Source organism: Adelges cooleyi, unplaced genomic scaffold (assembly GCF_023614345.1).
Source record: "Adelges cooleyi isolate 19-005CV unplaced genomic scaffold, UGA_ACOO_1.1 ACOO_flye_CR_arks_rails_tigmint_CR_PRNA_11, whole genome shotgun sequence".
Taxonomy (NCBI): Eukaryota; Metazoa; Arthropoda; class Insecta; order Hemiptera; family Adelgidae; genus Adelges; species Adelges cooleyi.
The window spans coordinates 683,696-705,754 of record NW_026095763.1 but is presented as its reverse complement, the minus strand read 5'-3'; the positions used below and the strand labels follow the sequence as shown (position 1 = coordinate 705,754).

General features: G+C 30.1%; 1 long non-coding RNA gene across 1 annotated transcript in view; it reads right to left on the bottom strand.

Annotated features, from left to right (window-relative positions):
• LOC126847628 (uncharacterized) overlaps window positions 1-17,111 on the bottom strand; it is a 25,669-nt gene extending 8,558 nt beyond the window's left edge. Inside the window, exon 1 of the long non-coding RNA XR_007687109.1 lies at window positions 16,999-17,111. This is a non-coding gene — a long non-coding RNA (uncharacterized LOC126847628). The remainder of the gene's footprint in view (window positions 1-16,998) is intronic.
• Window positions 17,112-22,059: the final 4,948 nt, after the last annotated feature.

The following is a 22,059-nucleotide window of genomic DNA, read 5'->3' as shown; positions in this document are numbered from 1 at the left end:
TATAATTATTAAAATAATACTAATAGAATTAATAATTATTATAATTGTTATCATTATCAACAACATCATTGTTATCATTATTAGTATTAGTATTATTTTTACTATAGTTATTACAATTACATAAGTATCTATATTAATTAAATTATTAGGAAAAACATTGAATAATAGATATATTATCTCTTATAACATATCTTCTATGTCTTATCATTTGTCACTTACAACTTAACTATTACAATTTATCTATTATCACATCACTTATGTCTAAAGATATATATATATAATAAACTAGATTGATAAGTGTGCATGCAGGTAATAAAGATAACTTAAATTACCATTTTCCGCCATCTTTATGGGAATTATAATCTTATCACATGTTTATAACTGTTAATTAATAAAATAACCTTTTTAAGTAGCACATTCAATAAGTAGTTAATTAATTTCAATTAAATTAAATACAAAATCGTTTGTGTACGGAATTATTTTGTATATTTCGTACATGTAATTACTGCGGGCGCCGGGCACCATCCGTATACCAATATTTAAATATATGATTTCCTTATACAAATTTGTATTACAAATATGATCATTTTTGCAAGCAAATAATTTACAACTTAATTGGTTAAGAAAATTGTTTAATATTTTTATAATTTATAAATTTTGATTATTTGAAAAATAAATAGTTATACAAAAAATAAATAGTTCACTAATTTCATTTAATATTATTACATAAATAACTTATTATTGCCAGGTTTGTATGCCAAAAAAGCTGTCGTCGACATCGTCGAGGTCAAAGCGAATCAATCGGTCGCAGACAACCAAGAGGATCAATCGTCGTTTACCTAAGCAGATACGTCATCGTTGTCGTCGTCCTCATCGTCGTAACAGTAAAACACTCTCACAAGAGTATTATATTTTTGAAACGTTTGGGTTGTCGTATCCTCAATACATTATCAAAACATGGCTGACTATTTAAACGTAATGGAAAAATATCATCACGATGATAGTATCAAACGTAAATACTATCTGGAACATCAGAGTTTCAACAATGCGTACGAGAACAATGATGAGATTCGTATCGAAGTGCTCAATAAGAAAAAGTTTACTGTGCCCGTCGAAAGTTACTTGCAAATTGAAGGGTACTTGGATAAACCTGCCGCCTGCGGCTGCTTCGGGCGAAATGATGCTTACCCAGAACGGACTCATGCATTTGTTTGATGAGATCCGGTACGAAGTTCACGGCAAGGAGATTGACAAGGTTAAAAACGTCGGAGTAGTGACTACAATCAAAGGATTTTGTTCTTTTACTCCCAGCGATATCACACGGATGCAACCGGCCGGATGGAAACACATCAATGACAACCAGACCAGTCGAGACCTGATGGACACGACAGAGTTTGTTGCACTATCGGCTTGCATGGGCTTTTTCGAACGGTTCCGTCGTGTTCTGATCAACTGTACACAATCACTTGTGCTCATCCGATCGAGCCGAGACATTGAAGCCATAGAGTTGATACAACCGGATGAGAGCATGAAGACTGAAGTGAATACCCCGGCAAACGTTGACTTACTCAAACATACCACAGTGAAAATTACTAAAATCAAATGGATCGTGAAATACTTTGAACCCAATGTGAAAACAGAATTGGGTCTAATGCGTATTCTGGACGGAAAGCGGTGGTTGCCTTTGGAATATCAACACTGGGTCATTGCGGTGTATCCTTTGGTACCTCAAACCACTCATCACACATGGTCGGTACGAACGTTTTCAAACGTTGAGAAACCACGGTATTTGCTAATAGCACTGGGCAAAGAACATTCCATACTATCTCAGTCGGACTTTCATCACTGTACACTGTGCAATGTCAAGGCTTACTTGAACTCTGACGAGTATCCGTACGAAAACTACAATGCTGATTTTGAAGCTGACAAACACACTTCAATGTACAATGCGTACACTCGTTTTCAAACAATATACTATGGACGTACCAATCCTCAACCTTTACTGGACCGTGTCCACTACAAGAATCTTGGACCAATCATAGTCATTGACTGTTCGAAACAGAATGACACTGTTAAATCGTCTACGGTTGACTTACGTATAGACTTTGAATGCGCCAAAGCTTTTCCACAAAACACTTCATTGTACTGTGTTATTATACACGACTGTCAGATGGAGTACAACGCATTTAGTGGAGAAGTTAGGAAATTATAATTGTATATATATTTTGTTTAAATAATAATATCTTATCAGATCCAAATCGGCAAATATGTTGAAATATTTACCCTGCAAACAAATTATAAGATTTAGCAAATTATAAGAAGTAAGATTTTTCATCGTTTACAAAAAATTAATACCTTTATTCTAGGACTGTTTTTTACAAAAATGATTCTTGAAGCGAAATCCAAACATTTCTCCATATACCTACTCGGTGTTTATGATTTCATGAAAATATATCATACACTCGTTAATTTTATTTTTTGGCATTGTCAGTTTGTCAGTATCATTATCAATGTTGTTGACAACATGTTTCATTATCATTTTTATTTCTCGTACGATCCGTGGTCTTGTAAGTATCAACTTTCGGTATACGTTATCAAATATTTTATTCTTTAATTTATACATCCGCTTTGCCATTTCGAGAGTCAGCGAAATGCCTATTTTCCGGATTGGACACATTGTAGCCGTTATATGGTTCATATATGATTGTGTCTCAATCACCATGTAAATTTTACTTGTGTATGCTTCTAGTACTCGCACGGTAGTTTGCTCATCTTGCAATATAACTATACCGTCCAAGCTCCCGGATAGTGATGAGAAGTATGGATAAATTGCATATAATCGTTGTAAAAATTGTATATTTACAGCAATCTGATCGATTCCACCGACAATTACAATTTTCGGCCAAAATAAATCTCTAGAGTCCAGTCCAATGTGCAAGTGTGTTAGAGAATCGATATCATACACTGAAGTGTCGATTAAGTAATCTGAGTGTTGTTGTTGCTGCTGTTTCTGTTGGCTTGCCATCTTGACGAACTGCTGTAGACTACTGACTCTCATTTTCCGTACACTTATTTGACAACTAATATTCATTTCGAGATTATTTTATTTTTGTTACCAACATCATACCAGTTCCCCACTCATAATTGTGTTTATCTCCTCTTGAAGATCATTGTATATACTTACGATGATTGAACATGGACACGGTCCATCGATTTGTTCCTCTCCGGTAGAATTACAAATACATTTCGAATATTTACCGTCGAAATCTGCTGTAAAAAAATCATATTGCTGGGACATGTTTTTCATAATTGAATATTTTCTAGACATTTTTGCTACTCTTTTGAAAAACGTGTTTTGTTCTGGAAACGTTATAAATAATCTTTCAAGTTGTTTATCGATTTTTTTGACAAGTCCATCTTGACTCACTACTCACACTAAACTAAAATTTAATTTATGAAAAACCCAATATATTATAACCATTAAAAAGATAACACAATCTTATCACACACGAATGTGAGTGTACCATATAGAAGAGATTACACGCGCGCAGCAATGATAAACATGTCACACGTTTGCCTTTTGGTTACTCATAAAACATTTTTTTCCCGTTAGGTTAGGTCATAAATCTGTGTGGGATAAGAGTATGATAATATTCCGATTTGACGTCACCGCGAGGATACGACGGCAGTCAATATGACGGCAGCATAAGTACACTCGTGTGACGTCAATTTTTGCAAAAAAATTATACACGTCAGCACTTTCCATTGATAACATTGGAATTTTAATAGGTTTTTAATTGCCCGCGGCATGCACCTGTGATAACATTGGAATTTTAAGTGCCCGCGGCAAGTACCTGTGATAACATTGCAATTTTGATGGGTTTTTAATTGCCCGCGGCTTCCTTTGATGCCTAGAACCGCCATGCATATGTGACTACACTGTTGTGATAATGGGTTTTTAATTGACGGCGCACAGTGTTTTCAATTGCTATTTTAGCTGGTCAAAATTCGTTAATGATATAAAATTGTACTAATATGAATAAAAATAATGACATACTAATTTTATTAACAAAATTACAGTTAATTATTCACGATAGAATAGAAAATAAATATTGTACAAACTAGAGAACGTTAATGTAAATAAATTATATTAACATAATGCATAGAATGCAATATTTTTACTGTGAAAGTTATAATAATTTGAATTAAATATTATTACTATTATATTTAATAAAAAAAAAAAAGAAACATCGAAGATAAAAAAAAAGTGAGTTGTTAAAATGTAGTTAAAATGAGTTGTTTAAATTCAAAGTGTTCTGCAATTAAGAGTTTAATTGCAAATTTTAATTAAAAATTAGCAAAAAAGCAGCGAGATGCGGCATTTCTAATTTAATCGATTTTATAGAGGAGAAAATTTAGAACATGACCATATTAAGTAACAACCTCTAATAATCCCTAATTTTTTTTTTGCCATGCTATTTGATTTAAGAAACATAGGTTTTAATACTGCGTTTTACATAATATAAATAATTACCCTTTCATAAATAATACTAATATCTGCACCGCGTCGCTCAAAATCGTAATTTTAGTCAATACTTACCAATTATATTGATCTCCATTTTTTGAAAAATAAAAATAAAATTCTAGTATGGTCAATAATCTCACAACGTCCAATGAGTATTTCCAAAGAAGAAATGAACGATTTCTACATTTTTGTGACATAGTTATGCAGTATACGTGTAGTATAAAAGTCGATAAAACGTTAGCGAGTGGTAATTTAGCTTTCTAAAACTTATGAACTGTACGATACTTATACTTAAAAATAATATCAGATTATAGTAAAATTCTATTTTTGGCCGGCTACGATAAGATTGAAAACACTGTGCGGCGGCATCTTTGATGCCTAGAACCGGCTGGCGGCATCCCTGTGATGCCCAGAACCGGCATGCATATATAAATACATTGTAGTTTTAATGGGTTTTTAATTGTTGGCGGCATCCCTTTGATGCCCAGAACCGGCATTTATAACACTACTCATGCACTTCAATAACTTTTAAATTGAGACTGGTGTACTAAAAATGTTGAATGGTCGATAACAAGTTTTTGATAACGTTTTTTAAAGTACTTAAGAGGCCTCAAAACTAGAATTTATCAAGGCGCATTGTATAGGTAATTTTTGACTAAAATGTTTAAATAAATATTACCATAGGAAAGAAGTATCTGTTTTGATATTTTTTTTTCAACTTTTATAACGCATATAAGATTTATTTTTGTACAAAAACAAATCAAAGTGCTTATAGTGTTTATTTGAAAGTGGTTCTGTCACTTTTGTTAAAAAATAATTCCTGTAGACCTGTAACCTCTCCGTACCTATTGCTTTGGTCACATTATGCCTCGACCCCACTGTACAAGCTTACTAGGACAAAATCACTTTCACATAAACGCTTTGATAAGTACTATGCTTACTATGCAATGCGTAGTTATAACAAGAGTTTTGCATCATTCTAATAAAATATACTAAATAATTACCTAGATAACAAATTATTCAAAGTTCTTTGTTAAAAAATATATTAAAATAATTTTAAAAAATATCATTTAAATAGTCTATAAGTGTTTTTTTTAAGTAATTGTATTTAAAATTATTATTTTGTAACATTTAATACATTCTACATTTAGAAAATATAAAAAAACAGTTTCGTATATTACTTACCAAATAATTGCAAAAATAGTTGTACTGGCTGCTTCAATGGTTTTTTTACGATTGATCAAATGGCTTATGTATTGCCGACCGAAACAATAATATCTAGATGTATTTTGCAGAACTGTTTATGCAAATTGGTTAACATAAGCAACATTTGTCAATTTTCGTTATGAATATTATAGTAATATTACTCTGAAGCTTAATACCAAGTAGAGAATAATATTAAATTTACTTAATACTATAGTAGTATGAGTAACGATATAGTAAAGATGGGGTCTCAGCGGAGGTCTGTGTACACAATTTTAAACTTACAAAACAATTTGTGCAAACGATAACATACAAAAAACACGCAACAATACAAATATCAGATTCGACTGTTTTTTAACCCAGAATAAAAATATAGAATCAAATTTGTACGGAGATTACAGTTTTTTTTTTATAAAGAAGCCATTGTAATTTGAATGTGATTAATTACATTGTATCCACTCAGATTCGTAAATTGGGTGTGTTAATGTTTCGTCAATATAAACATGTAACTATTTTAGACAAAATATGATTTTTTTTTGCTGCAAATTATAGCTAATAAAATTGATATTTTGCAAATTAAAGAAAATTTGGTATATTTGCAATAAAACGATAACCTGATTGAGCGTTTAAACTACTCTTAGTATTTAAAAATAACGTAATTGTAAATAAATCCCAAAATAGAATTCAATTATTATTACTATAGCTCGAATACTGGTATTAATAAGTAAATTCGAAGGATCATTAAATATTCCAAAATATATTTTCAAAGCTACATCTTTTGCCCACCAATGTTTTTCGCCTATTAGATTCAAAACGTCTGTCTGCTTATGCGAGTAGCACAAAATAGGAAGTCGTTGCGGTAAGAAAGGCATGCCCAAAAACCTTGATCTTGACCACTTATGTTTAAGGCTCCGCCTGTTAAACCATAGATTATATAAAACCAGACGGTGCATTTCGTCATTTACTAATAACTGAAACCCCCCTCAACTTGTGTGACCAAATTCTAGAAATTCAGTTATTGTGAAAAACACTTTACTATAATATCAAATCAGTTATAACATCAGTGAACCCAGTGATACTCAGTTCTGAAATAATAATTTCTCATAAATAGTTTTTTTCCGACGATGGTTACTCTGCGTTGAGAAGGGTTTTGATTTATTTACATTTTCAGCAATTACTTGATCAACCAGTTTATCAATCACTAATAATTGCATCTAGTTAACGCATGGGGGTGTGGCTGTAAATAATAAAAAATTTCACTTCTTCAATCTTAAAAATAGAGATCAACCCCTCCCCCGAATAAAAAATTAAGTCAATGCAATTGGGTATGCCTCTTTAACAAATTATTTTTCGACCAAAATTTCATCACACTTCTTCTCTTGAAGAGGGGTAACATTTTAGTATTTTAACCGTGTTTTTAGGATTTGTGATCTATAGTTTGTACTAAAAATTGGTCTAATATATACCCTATTACGAACTGCGAAATAATGTAAAAATACGACGACAGATTTTTTTCCTATCAAAGAACACCGGATTTTTGAACTTAAACTTTAAATTTATAATTTTATACATCCATGATAAATATACTTATCAAGTGTACACCACTTTTATAATTTACGGCCTAATCGTTGATTCAATTCTAAAAAATATTTTGTTATTATGCTGATAAAACATTTATGGAATCAGTAGAAATAATATATTTATGAAATGAATTTACATTTTTATTGAATATAACATTATTTTTCGTTAAGTCTCTGATGTGAAACCCAAATTTCAATAACACTTGCCTCATAGCCTATGAGTCATAGGTGCGATTGGAGGTTTTTTTTTACTGTTTATACATTTTTTCAGTTGTTTTATAAAACGAATTTTTTTTGTAAATATATCACAATACCTCTAAAGATCGTATACTTATAATTTTTAACGACTTATGAACAAAACTTGCAAATTTTTGGCTCTAAAAAGTAAAAAAAAAAATCATAACGATTACTCTACAATTGGCTACAATTCCTATTAAAGACATTTTAACACTTAAGGACAAAATACCTAAATAGAGTTTACATTATAAAGAAAATAATACATATTCTAATATTTTGTATTAAAAAAAAAAAATTATAGCCTATAAAAATACACTTTTAATGCACACAATTCAAGTACGTAAGGGAAAAGTTTGGGTTCAACCAATAGCCCTCCTCACCAAGCATCCGCTCTTGTCTCTACAGTCTAACGATTTATATAATATTTCAACTTAAAGTAAATGAAGGGATTTTGGTATAATATCCCCCCTTGTAAATGCCCTGGACGCAAGGTCCTTGTTTTTTATCATTCATATTATAACATGCATTTTGAATATTAGTTAAAATATCTGTGTTGTACGAAAACCAACGATATGTTTTCATAAAATTCAGTATTTTTCACAATGTATGTTGAAATGTAAACAAATAAATAATAACTGTTGGCATAAATGTAACACATTTTATAAATTGTATTCTGTTGTTTTGGATAAAAAAGTTTTTTGTATGAACTTATACTGTCATATAATATTATAAGGGAATCTAAATGCTTGAACACAATAAATATAAAATAGGTTATTAAAAATACCAGATATCCAATAGGGCTATAATTTAAATTAGAATACATCATTTCAAAGATTCGATTATTCAAATAGTTATAAAAATATATACATTTTGAATTAGATTGTAATTCCTACTTAAGTCGACGTTGAAGATTGTTAGTACTTAAAAATATTTTTTGTCCGATTCTACCCAGCCCGGACCGATCTAGCCAAATAAAATAAATGTTTATGGCTGGCTAAATGTTCGAAAATTAAATGTAAATACACTATTTACAAAGCCTTCTTCGTAAACAAATTGTATACATTTGTGTTAAAACCCGATCTCTACGAGGTACCATCTTTATTCCCGCAACTTGTTGTACACATTTTGATCATATTATCATATTGGCACCGAAAATCTTGAAGGGTTTAAAATCACTTGTAATTAAAAATCTGTGTTTATTATGATCCATTATTTTATTTTGCGTCCAGGGCATTTACAAGGGGGGATATTATACCAAAATCCCTTCATTTACTTAAAGTTGAAATATTATATAAATCGTTAGACTGTAAAGACAATAGCGGATGCTTGGTGAGGAGGGCTATTGGTTGAACCCAAACTTTTCCCTTACGTACTTGAATTGTGTGCATTAAAAGTGTATTTTTATAGGCTATAATTTTTTTTTTTTAATATAAAATATTAGAATATGTATTATTTTCTTTATAATGTAAACTCTATTTAGGTATTTTGTCCTTAAGTGTTAAAATGTCTTTAATAGGAATTGTAGCCAATTGTAGAGTAATCGTTATGATTTTTTTTTTTACTTTTTAGAGCCAAAAATTTGCAAATTATGTTCATAAGTCGTTAAAAATTATAAGAATACGATCTTTAGAGGTATTGTGATATATTTACAAAAAAAATTCGTTTTATAAAACAACTGAAAAAATGTATAAACAGTAAAAAAAAACCTCCAATCGCACCTATGACTCATAGGCTATGAGGCAAGTGTTATTGAAATTTGGGTTTCACATCAGAGGCTTAACGAAAAATAATGTTATATTTAATAAAAATGTAAATTCATTTCATAAATATATTATTTCTACTGATTCCATAAATGTTTTATCAGCATAATAACAAAATATTTTTTAGAATTGAATCAACGATTAGGCCGTAAATTATAAAAGTGGTGTACACTTGATAAGTATATTTATCATGGATGTATAAAATTATAAATTTAAAGTTTAAGTTCAAAAATCCGGTGTTCTTTGATAGGAAAAAAATCTGTCGTCGTATTTTTACATTATTTCGCAGTTCGTAATAGGGTATATATTAGACCAATTTTTAGTACAAACTATAGATCACAAATCCTAAAAACACGGTTAAAATACTAAAATGTTACCCCTCTTCAAGAGAAGAAGTGTGATGAAATTTTGGTCGAAAAATAATTTGTTAAAGAGGCATACCCAATTGCATTGACTTAATTTTTTATTCGGGGGAGGGGTTGATCTCTATTTTTAAGATTGAAGAAGTGAAATTTTTTATAGCCTATGAGTCATAGGTGCAATTGGTTAGGTTAGGAACGTTACCACGCATTACACGGTTACCATATGCATCAAAATAAAAAACAACAAAACTAAAAATAGCTAAAGGACTTAATTTACAAATTACGGGTTTTACGGAAAATGTTTTCCTGGAAAAGTAGTTATTTTTGATAAGAACATTTGTTTGTTTAACAAAAAACATATTTTTGACCGTAAGTCAGCCATTTTTCAATTTGGACCATATTTATATTTTTTAACGTCCCACTTCGCACTCTAAAAGGTCTCTAATTAACAACTGAGGACAAAATAAAATACATCAAATGAATCACCCTGTATAGTTTACATTTTAGCATACCTATATATAGTGCGAAGCGTTACGGTAAAATATTAATATGATGAAACGGACAAAAGTCGGCGTGACCATAAATCATGTGCGCGATTCTCGCCAAGCGGAAATCCAACGCCGTCCGCTCAAAATAATATACTTACTCGCGGGTGTCAGACTTACTCGTGACGGCTTTTGGACGGCAACGGCGGCGGCGGCGACCGGCGTAAATGTCGTCAAAGGTTTGGCTGACAGAAGGGGGGGGGTCATCCCATAAATCACCAAAATGATAATACGAGTAATAGAAAAAAATTATTATCGTGCACACAGAACGGGTGGAACCGTCGCGTCGCGTGGCTTAAGGTTGTTAGGTCTAATGGAGGCGAAGAAATACGGTCGGCACGCGTTGCGCACAATAACGGAGATTACAGTATAATATAATATAATACACAATATTACATACACACACAAGACGTGTAATGTGTATTATAATATATGTTGTATCCGCTTATAGACCGTGTATCATCGCCACACTATGCGGGTAATGAGCTGTACTCGACCGCAGGACAGACCGCTGCCTGGCGCCGGTATAATACATAAATACAGCATCCCTCATGATCGCCCGTGCGTAACCCCTACACCATCGGCCAGAGAAAAAAAAATAAACCTGATTGCCGTGTTATTTACGCTCAAACGGTGGAATAAAAATCGCCTGAGCATAAGATATAGTATAATAAATAAATGGTGATGCCTTATGTTCGGTTTCAAACGGTTCAATGTGCGCACAAGGGGGTGCTTTAGAAAATAAATTGTGTACTACAGGATTCATATAGATATGCCATTTGAGAGTAAGGCGTAAAACATATAAATATCCAAGACTTTTTTCAATACCCGTAAATTGTAGAGCGATTGGAATGTTACTCTACAGCTATTTCTTATATATTAAAAACAATATTAGTCCGAGGATCAGGCCGGTGCAATAAGCCGGGCCTAATAGTCTCAAACAGCGTTCCGAGACAATTCTGAGCTCCAACGTTTTGCCACATACACACTGCAATAGGTACGCATAAGTTGTTTCCTTTTTGCAGACCTTTTCCGTTCAAATTTTATATTCTTCTACTTCACATACAGTATATACCACTGAAAAAATTCACAGCTACTGTTAACGACACAGAGAAAAAGAGAAGTGTTAAAAGGTAGGTGGTTATAATATTATCTACGCCCTTATTGAAGGAAAGACAAAAATCGTCTCCGAGCCTGTTCCTTCATCAAGAAGTATTATAATATCAAAAAAGGAATCATTTTTTATAACTTCCTGTAGGTACAGCTAAAATAAAATTGTTGATGGTTTAATACAATAATGATTGTGTTTAAAACTTTTTTAGATAAAAAAATTATTTCATTGAACAAATTACATAAAGTTATATGATTGAAAATAGACATTTTATAAACATCGAAAAAGATTATCGAATGATAGTTGTTGTAAATATTATTAATTTTATTGATATTTCTATGACAATAGCTACGTTTATGAATACTAAGAATAGATCTTTGAACGTACTATCACAGATTATATGAAAACAGATTGTTCAATCGGGCCTAGAACAATATAATTGAAAATAAGGCTTTGGAGTTGGAGATTTGGGTTTAAGTGTTGGAAAAATAACATAGAAAAGAGGGGGAGTCGGGGAAGGGTGTTTACTGTGCTGGACACCCCCTGGCTAATAAAAAATTATTACACATGACAAATTTGTATTAAATATACAACAAATAATTACATTTTTCCTTATAATGAAACCACAATACATAGACAAATCGCAGAGACCGACAATGTACTGCAAAAACTGAATTAAAAAAAAAATGTTTGATTTTATAATTGAATTTAATTTAGTTTTGTTATAAAAAGAAAAATACATAGAATATAAACAAATGTGTAATCAAATATTGTGAGTAAAAATAATTTATAATCATACAAAATATTATATTATACATATTTACTAACATAGTTAAGTTTTTAGTGATCAGCATCGAATTAGGAAGGGGAGGGGGTGCTTAAATTGAGAGTGAAAGAGCAGTACAAAAAAAAATTGGACACCCCCCAAAATGTTTTCAAAACATCATAAAAATATGTTTTAATTGTTTTTCGGACAGAATTTAAGTGACAATAAATTATTCTTTTTAGACAGTTTTGTTCAAATACATAACACTTATAGTTCACGAATTAATTAGACCTTAAAAATTAATTAACCTAATGAGTAGGCTACTCATTAAGTTATGTCACAATCTAATTAAACATGCAGAATTTATAAAAATTAGGTTTTTCATTTGGCCATTTTTTAGATCATTCAGCTTGACAATAATGTTTTATTTATAACTTACTATAGGTATAAATTATTATATGTATTAGCACACCCTGTTTCGGTATGTGTCTCGCTATCTACCGGTCGTATTATGCGTTTACAGACATTCGCGCACTAAGGCCACCACACAGCGTTTCTGTTAGGACATAAAGTTTGCTAAGAGTAATAAAATATGTTAGAATCAATCAACCTAAATGGCGAAGGTTTGTCAAAAAATCGTAATCTTTAATCTATATTATATATAATCGACCTATACACTATTATAATTGTACCTTTCGTTAAAAAAAATTAATATACTACTATAAATTCCAAATTGCACCTGTCTATTTTTTATTACTCAAAATATGCTCAAGTACCTAAATAACAAACTTCTTATAAAATTCTATGTAGGTACCAACAGTGAAATGTTAAACCTTGAGACAGTTTTTAATTTGAAACTTTAATAAACAGCATAAAAGCTTCAAAACTAATTTTGAGGTCGAAACTGTTGAACATTAATAGGTAGGTACGTATTTAAAATTTAAAAGCAGCTAACAAACGCACTTATACACTTTAAAAAAGGTTACATTTTCTTAATATCTATCTTTGTTATCATTTAAAACGGAACAATATACCTAATCGAAAAACTACTACTAACTATACAATATTATATTAATGTAAGTACTATAGTCTCAGTATTAAATCTTTATAATTTATATAAACTAACATGCCTCCTATGTACAAATGTAAATAAGAAGCAATGATGTTAAGTGGCTAGTATTTAAGATACTAAACAACAAAACCAGCAAATATATATATACACGTAGGTATTAATATACCTAAGCACTATTTAATATTTTTTATAAGAATAATGATATGTCAAACTTTCATTTAAACAGGTAAACAAATTTAGATATTACCAACATGTTTTGTAAATATTATCATTTACATAATACATCAGGTTTTTTTTTCAAACATGCAAATATTTTAGAAAATATTAAATAATTATATAATATGATATATTTTTCTAACCAAACATAGGTGCAAAATAAATTTGTTTGTACACACAAGATTCACAATAATATTGTCATAATAATATGTATAAAAATAAATTTGTATTTATTGATTTTTTTTTTTTAATTGACAAACCAAAAAATTTAAATAATTGTTTTGAACAGTAGGCACAAACAGTAGGTACGTGTTCAGCTTAAGTACATCGGGTTAAACAGGAAATTATTTATTATTTCAATTACATTACATGAAAAAGTTGCATAAAACGTTAATGTGTAAATAACGCATTATGTCAAACTCTTGGATACATGATACCTCCTACGTTGCAAAAAGATTCATTTAAATGTTCAAAAGTTTAAAAAAAAACGCTTTAGTTTAAACATCAAGTTTACAAAGATATTGATACTGGTACATAAAAAATCAAAACATATGACACATTATAACGATACCTAATACGTAATATTTAGAACAATTTAAATTAGTGTAAGAGTTGCGTGTCGTGGGATGATGAAATTTTAATTAAGAACAAGAACCAGAAGACCAACTCTTCAAAATGAATTTTGATATATTATTACAAACAAAAATTAAAACACTTATAAAATCAAAACAAAAATCTGACATTTCACAATATTAAAGCACAAGTGAATCAATTATTCGAGTCCATAAAGAAACTAGTTAGTCTACACAGCGTACAAACAGATACCTTAGTTGATACAGACAGTGATGTAAATGTTGATCCGAAGGCTTTTGTATCCATATTGTCTGGAAATATAACTCAAAAGAATGTAACATTGCTGGATGGGCAAAGAGAAGTCAGGTTCTATACAAAAGTTGTAGTTTCTGGCGAGCTGATGGATAGTCATACACTAATAATGTTCATATTGTGCCCGATGAAGTCATCATAATATGTGATTGGTAACTACCTAAGAGTTAGTTTATCGGAGACCACGACGCTTATGTTAAGCAGAAACACTTAAAGTTGATGAATAAATAGAAAAATGGTTACGAGAAGACATCATTAAGCCTAAAATGTTCCAATTATGCAAGCCCAATAGTCTTAGTTCAGAAAAAAGACAATGTTTTACGTTTCTGAATAAATTATCACAAGTCAAGTCAATGAACATTTAAAATTTTTCTTGGCCTTACTAGATATATCAGAAAAATAGTATAAAATGCTTTTCTTTGATTGGTAAACCTTTAACCGATTTGTTACTTAACAAATTTAACTGAAATTTGAAGAAAAGAGCATACTCTCTCATGAATATGCTAAAAAAAATTGGTTGTTATGAACAGACTCACGCAATAAGGAAATCTCTAAATACCTATCATGTTCACATTAGACACTTCCGTTACATCATACAAATACGTTTTGCATTGATTGATGGATTAAGTAAATTTTGTTGGTTGCTTCCTACAAAGACTACTTCAAGTCCAGAGATACAATTGAAAAATTCAGAAAATTGATCTAAAACTTTTGGGAATCCTACGTTCAGTTCAGCTAATCACTATACGGTTTAAATTTACCTAACCTAACCGTAAACATTTTGTAGTAATGTTTAGAGCTACATAAAATAACCGTATTTAACGTTATCTCTCTGTTAACGATGACTTGGAATCAAGGCAGCTTTAGTCCTGTTGATGACGCACAGATCAACTAATCGATTGATTCACAGCTTTCATGGACAACTCCCGATTTTCTCATAACGCTCTTAACATGATACATTGATACCCGGACAATTAGACCTAAAATTTTTCGACAAATTCATATTTATTAGTTATAAAGTCGTATTTCTAAATATTTAGTATTATTATTACCAATGACACCGATATTGAACGTCAATACTGTTGTTAATTTAATATCAGACGACAAAAACAAATTTCTTCTAGTTTTTGAATACTTCATCCACTTGTTGGTTGTTTTAAATTTTCTAGACACCTAATCATATATTGTAATAATAAAAAATAAATAAATCATATTCAATAAATATATTAAAATAAACATTGAATTTACTTTTCCGGATAGGAATTTTTTCCTCTGAATGCCTATCTATGATTTTATTTTTTTCATAACGTTGGTACCCAAGTTGTTCATTACCATATGATAGAGAAAACCTGAAAGCAATATTAAAATTTTAATTAACAATGATTTTACTGTTTTATTAAATTATAAGTATTTATTAGTCTGTTAAACTCAAATTATTAAAATTTAAAAAAAGATTAAAAACTACACTTAAATATGAATTTTACTCACATTGTCAGTAGGACTATCGAAAATTGCATGTTTTTTATTTTTAATCGCCGGATAAAGATTGGTCATAAAATCATATTGAATTTGATACTGTTTAATTGGAAATAAAAGGGGACAGAGTTTTTCTTCAACAATATTTTCTTTACAATCTAAAAACGTTAGCATGGTGAACCTGAAACCAAACAATTTAAAACTTACAGCAAATACACATTAGATGTCCAGATTAGATTATATTTTCAGATTTAGACAAGAATATTGACATTTTGATACTTGATTCAAAATTTATGTTGAGCTACATAAAAACTAATAAACTGTTCAAAAGTATTTAAAAAGCCAAAATATAATAGTAAGTGCACCATATACAATAGATCACAAAATCTTCGTGAGAAACATTCGTTCAATTCTCAATTGAGGTTTACAGAATTTATTTCAGTAGGTGGGTAAGTTCAAAGTACCTATTGCGTCGCGTGCGGTAAAAATTGACCAAGAATATATTTAATCTGTATTTTCATCAATTGATGGTTAATCATTTATATAAAAACAACTTCATTTTTATATATTATGTTTTTCTCATACTAAATATAGTTTCATTTTTATTTTTATATTTAATTAAAAAAACCCGAGTATACTTCTAACTTAAATATATATATATATTCGAATGGCGTATTTGACCGGGAGGGCTATAGCTAACTTTATGCCAGTTCGGTCGCCGGAGGGTGCATGGCATTGTGGGTCGCCGCTAAAAATCCGGGTGGTCACCCATCCGAGTTCAAGCAGCAACGGCCACAGCTTAACCTCGAGTACCATGCAGCAGCTGAGGTGTCCACTGCGCCACACCGCCCCGATACTTCTACCTTGATCTCTGCATATTAATTTTGTACAATTAGTGCATATTTTTTTTGTTTTTCTGCTACGCTGACTCTGAATAAAATTGTCATTATTTCGATGCTTTGATAGCGCAAGTAATAATTTTCTGTACCCATTCACGCAAACTTTCAACAGAGATATCAAATGTACTAAATAATAAAATGGCAAAACAACATAACAGCATGTAATAACGACAGATAAATAGAAAATACCTAAATCAATGTCAACACTACCTATCGTCAGCCAAACTAACAAAACCATATTTCTTATGTTGGGGTATTTATTTACCCCAAGTGACCTGCTAATGCATCATAATAGTATATTAAGTAATGTCAGTATGTGTAGTAAATTTTATTCACTACTTGGACAGTTAAACATGCTTACCATAAAATATAATTTTCACAATTTCGACGACGCACTAATTATATAAATATTATTTTCATAATGTAGAAAATCCAGGTAATTGTTTACAAATATAAATAACAGATGTAGGTGGTACTTAATGATCAACACTTAGGAAATAGTCTAGGATGAATTGTAATAATTAATAACTATTAATTTTATTTTAATGAACAATCTTAATAAGTAGACTTTGATTTTGTACAGGAACTAAGAATACGAAATACAATTTTTTAAATGATAAAACAATGTTTTGACTTTTGGCGTCAGTCGTCGCAGAATAAAATAGTTTAAATTGTTGTGTGATAGTGTTATCACAGAATAGATTAAATCTACTCAGAGGTGTTATCACTAACCAAACAAAAAACGGGAATATTTAAAAATGTAGGTAAGTACATGCACTACAAGTTTTTAAAAGTTTTTCGGCAAAATAGATTAAACTTAAAACTAAAAACGATAAAATATTATGGATACTGTCTTCAACATTTTTTATTATATAATTACGTGTACGGCGAATTATGGAAAATGGAAAAGTTATTTTTTTTATTGTTTATTCATTTGGAATAATATGTACCAACCTATTTAATATTATGCGCCTTGTTTTTACAAACAATATATGCACACCACACGTCAATAGTACTGATAACAGTCGCATACATTCTAACATTATGTACAACTATTTGAATTTATCTAAAAAAAAAATACAAACGATATCACACTATAAGTCGTCCCCTGATGACAAATTCACCAAAACCTACTTTACAAAGATACATATCGAATGGCTTATTGGGAGAGAGTAAGGCGTTAGCATTCAAATAAATTAGCAAACATGAAAAATGTTACAGCCAATACCAGATAATACCTATTATATTATTATATCAGCCAGATAAAAAACATTTGAAAAAATGAAAACATATTACAGCCAACAAAAAACTTGTGGCACCAAAACGGTTTATATAAAATGAACAAACACGAAAAGTTCAAAAGATAAATTTACGATACTTAAGGTGAACGGAAATTGAAAATGATTCGTTGACATTTTACAGCTATTAGTTTTTTCTGTGTTTTTTAAAAACTATTACTCCATTTAGTAAAATATAGTAATGTAGTAAACTATTAAGTATAGTACTTAATAGTCAGTATCTGTATCTGTAATCAATGCACATATGTAAGGATATTAAAACATTCATGAAGTTGTTTGGGGGAACGGGGAGTTAAAGGTACAGTAAAATAGGTATTGAAATATTGCACAAGAAAAATAAATAAAAAGTAATGATGGGGTCTTACAAAATCCACAAATACAAAAAACGATAAATGATACTATTTGTAAGTCTTGAAAAAAATACAATTCTTATAAACATATGTGTATCGTTATACGCATACCATACTCGTAAAGTTGGACCAAATGAATTATTAAATCTGAATGTGATTAGATATTATTATTACCTAATGAACATATTTTTCGGGTTTAATATTTTATTTGAATAATATTGTCATTAGTGCAGTATCAATATAAGAAAAGAAGGATTTTATCCGATCAAAAAATTCCATACGAATTTGTGGATACTTTGTGACAAATTAACATTCAGATTTAATAATTTCTTTGACCCAAATATGCTAACTTCTTCTGTACTGATTAATACTGTACTTGAAATGGACTTTAATAACGATCCAACAAAATATTTCGAAAGATAATGTAGGGAATGGGATTTAAGCTTAAAATGCGTGTAAAGTCAAGTTGATAAAACAATCAAAAGCAGCTTAGCAAATCGCTGCAATTTTTAGCTTAAATTACAAACACCAGTTGTGTATCAAGCTGTTAATCTTAATTAATAATTCCCAAATCGTGTGACAGTATTTAATATACGTGCATTACATTTGTAGGATTGTAAAAAAAATACCACATCGACACATTTCGTTTGGTATCAAGTTATATAGTAGATAATTATTTTAAACAAAAAATAACTACACTATTAGGATAAACACAATATTGTTATGTTATTTTAACGTTTCCCGCCACGTCATATGCGAATCCCAAATTTTCGAACCAATTGACCCAGAAGCCATCGACATAAGCATCGATTTCGTTTTCTACATATTGCACCATAGTCATTTCTTGGGATCAGTCGGTTGATCTTTTTGTGCATGAATTCTTCGTTTGAACCCCACGGAGTCAATTCTCTGTATGCGGAAATATTGCAATTCCGGTCGGTATACCAATGTATGTTAGTCCTTAATAACATATTGATATAGTCGGTATGATTTTTATTTCGTGATCGACCGCGTTCACGTCGATATTGCGTTGAGACAATTTCGTCAAAGTTCTCTGCCTTAAATTCAGAGTGTACTCGCTAAGTTTTTGGGTGGCGATTACTACACCATGTTTACCTCTCGGATGTGGACCTAGCGTGTATAGAAAGTCCAAAGCGTCCGTCATATAAGTAAACTTTGACGACATCATTTAGAGTTTGGTCAGCACCGACTGAAAACAATCGTAATATCCTTGAAACGATCTGCCGGACCCAGTTTTCTTTCCTTCTCGGCACGCCCGAATCAAATTATTTATGTAAATCTTACACTCGCATGAGGTATATTGTTATTATATATTTAACTTTTGTAAAAGGTATTATAATAACAGTCTTTACAAAATGTTTAATACAATTTAGAACAATACACTGGGTAATTATAAATCTACAATTTACGTTTCATACAATAAATCAGCTATTTTTTTAAGCAAGTCAAAATTCTATTGTCTAATTATTATATAATATTTAAATACTTTCATTTGCACACACATAATTATCAAATATCAATAAATAAGACATGGGTAGAAAATAATATGAACTAAAAATGTATTGGGTCAATATTTAGCTATTAATTTATGTTACATTCATAAATTGTGTAAAGCAATAATGATGGACTGTGAATATATGTACTTAACTCCGTGCAGATGGTGTAATTTAAACTATATAGTAGCGTTTTAGATAGGAATAATTGTTTTGTCATATTGTTACAGTTGTGTACCACAGACACAGATTGTTATTTTATAAATAGGTTCTACAGCAGACAAAAACTTAAATAACCAATAATAACAGTTTTTTATTATTATTAAACAAAGTGTAATGTATTTCAAAAAACAGTAAAAAGAATAACGGTACAAATAATCATTGAAATTAAACAGGTTTGATCAATAGTTAAGTGCATTTACTTGAAACTATTTCCTCCAGCTTGAAGTGATGGTAGAAGTCAATTTGGAATGGTAAAACTCAACTAAGTCGGCCTATAAAATATAAATCATTACAAAATATTAATAAATAATTGGCATTGTTCACAAGTAATATAATTACACTTTTAAATTTTTTTTACAAAAACAAAGTTTGAAAATACATAATGCCATTCCATTACATTACATAAATTTAATAAACTTTTATGTCTTTAAGTATAAATCTCTGTCTTCCAAGTGTGTACAAAGTATGTAGGTTAATATTTATTTGGTATGGTTACAGCACAATTCCCCTCAGAAAAATAAAAACAGATATACCCGAGCACTATTGCACAAATGTCATATCATAATAAATTTTTTAAGAAATTACAAATTACCTAGTTAATTGCCAATTTCGCGAGTTACATACCCATTGACTTGATGACCAGCTCTCCGTAAGAATCTTTGAATCTGTCCTTCTGTATAGTCATGTGTCATTTCTTCAATTGCTCTTGTATTGGATTCCCTTGTTCTTGTTGAAACACCAACACGGATCTGCAATTTAATATAGCACATTAAAATAAATCATAGACTAAATCATATGATTAAGATATTACTCACTCTGAGGTTGCTTAAATTCAACCTCGCTTTGATTTCCTAAAAACCTCAATTGATCTATAAATAGATTAAATAGATTAATATCAGTTCTACCATTGATTAAAAATATGTATTCTACTGTATGAAAATGTAATATATTTTTAATAGACCTTACATAAGAACTTACCAATATACTCCTATACTTTAGGATGAGGCTTCAAAATTTGCAATAGCATTGAATGGTAACTTTCTAAATAATTATTTGTCCTAATGTCTCTCCTGAATACAGAAATATTATCAGGTCCAATTTCTACAAACCAGAATCGATACAGGTAATCATAAATAAAAGTATTGAACTGGTAGGCCATATCTTCATCTTGGAGCATATAGAGAGCCATAGCGTTGAATCCATCAACCATTCATAGAATTCTTTCAATCCTGTGCGGTGGTAGATAAGGTAATACGAGTACCTGCAAAACAAATCATCGGCGTAAGTTCAAAAAAAGTAATTTTTGATTTATTTTTTTAACAAAAAGAATACACATACCATCCCAAAAATTTGAGCAGCAAAAGCATTTTCTTTCACCAAATTGAAGACACCACCAGCTTGTTTCTTGTATATTTTTTTTAATATTATTTCTAAATCTTGTCTACAAAAACGCTAGTTTTTATTTTGATTGTAACTTGTACTGCGTAGTCAAACTTTTATGACGTAGTTTGTTGTTTACTTTATCAATTTTTATTATTTTATAAAAAAAACAATTTGTCAACATAATATAATTAACTGGATATGGATTCTATTAAGTCACAGTTAATATAAAGTTGATTTGAACAGAACTCTACTTGTTGCGGATTGACTAAATTTAATTGAAGCAACACTAAATTGGCAGCCATTTCGTGAGAAATGATAACATGAGCTGTTTATAAAAATACACTACCAAAAAAAAAAAATAATAATAATACGAGCCAAACCTAACAGTACACAGAATTGAAGTATTATTAATGAGATCACAGGAAAACCAAGTAAATATAAAAATAAAATAAATAAGATTACAAATAAAGGTAGTATTCTTATTGAATCTAAAACTGAAATTTGTAATGAATTAAATGACTAATGTAGTTTAAAGATATTAATAATAACAAAGACAGTATATATTTTCTTAATCCAATTATTATTATTTTTATTACACATAATATAGTAAAATAACAAGACATAGGACATGTGTTATTTGGTCCAATATATTTTT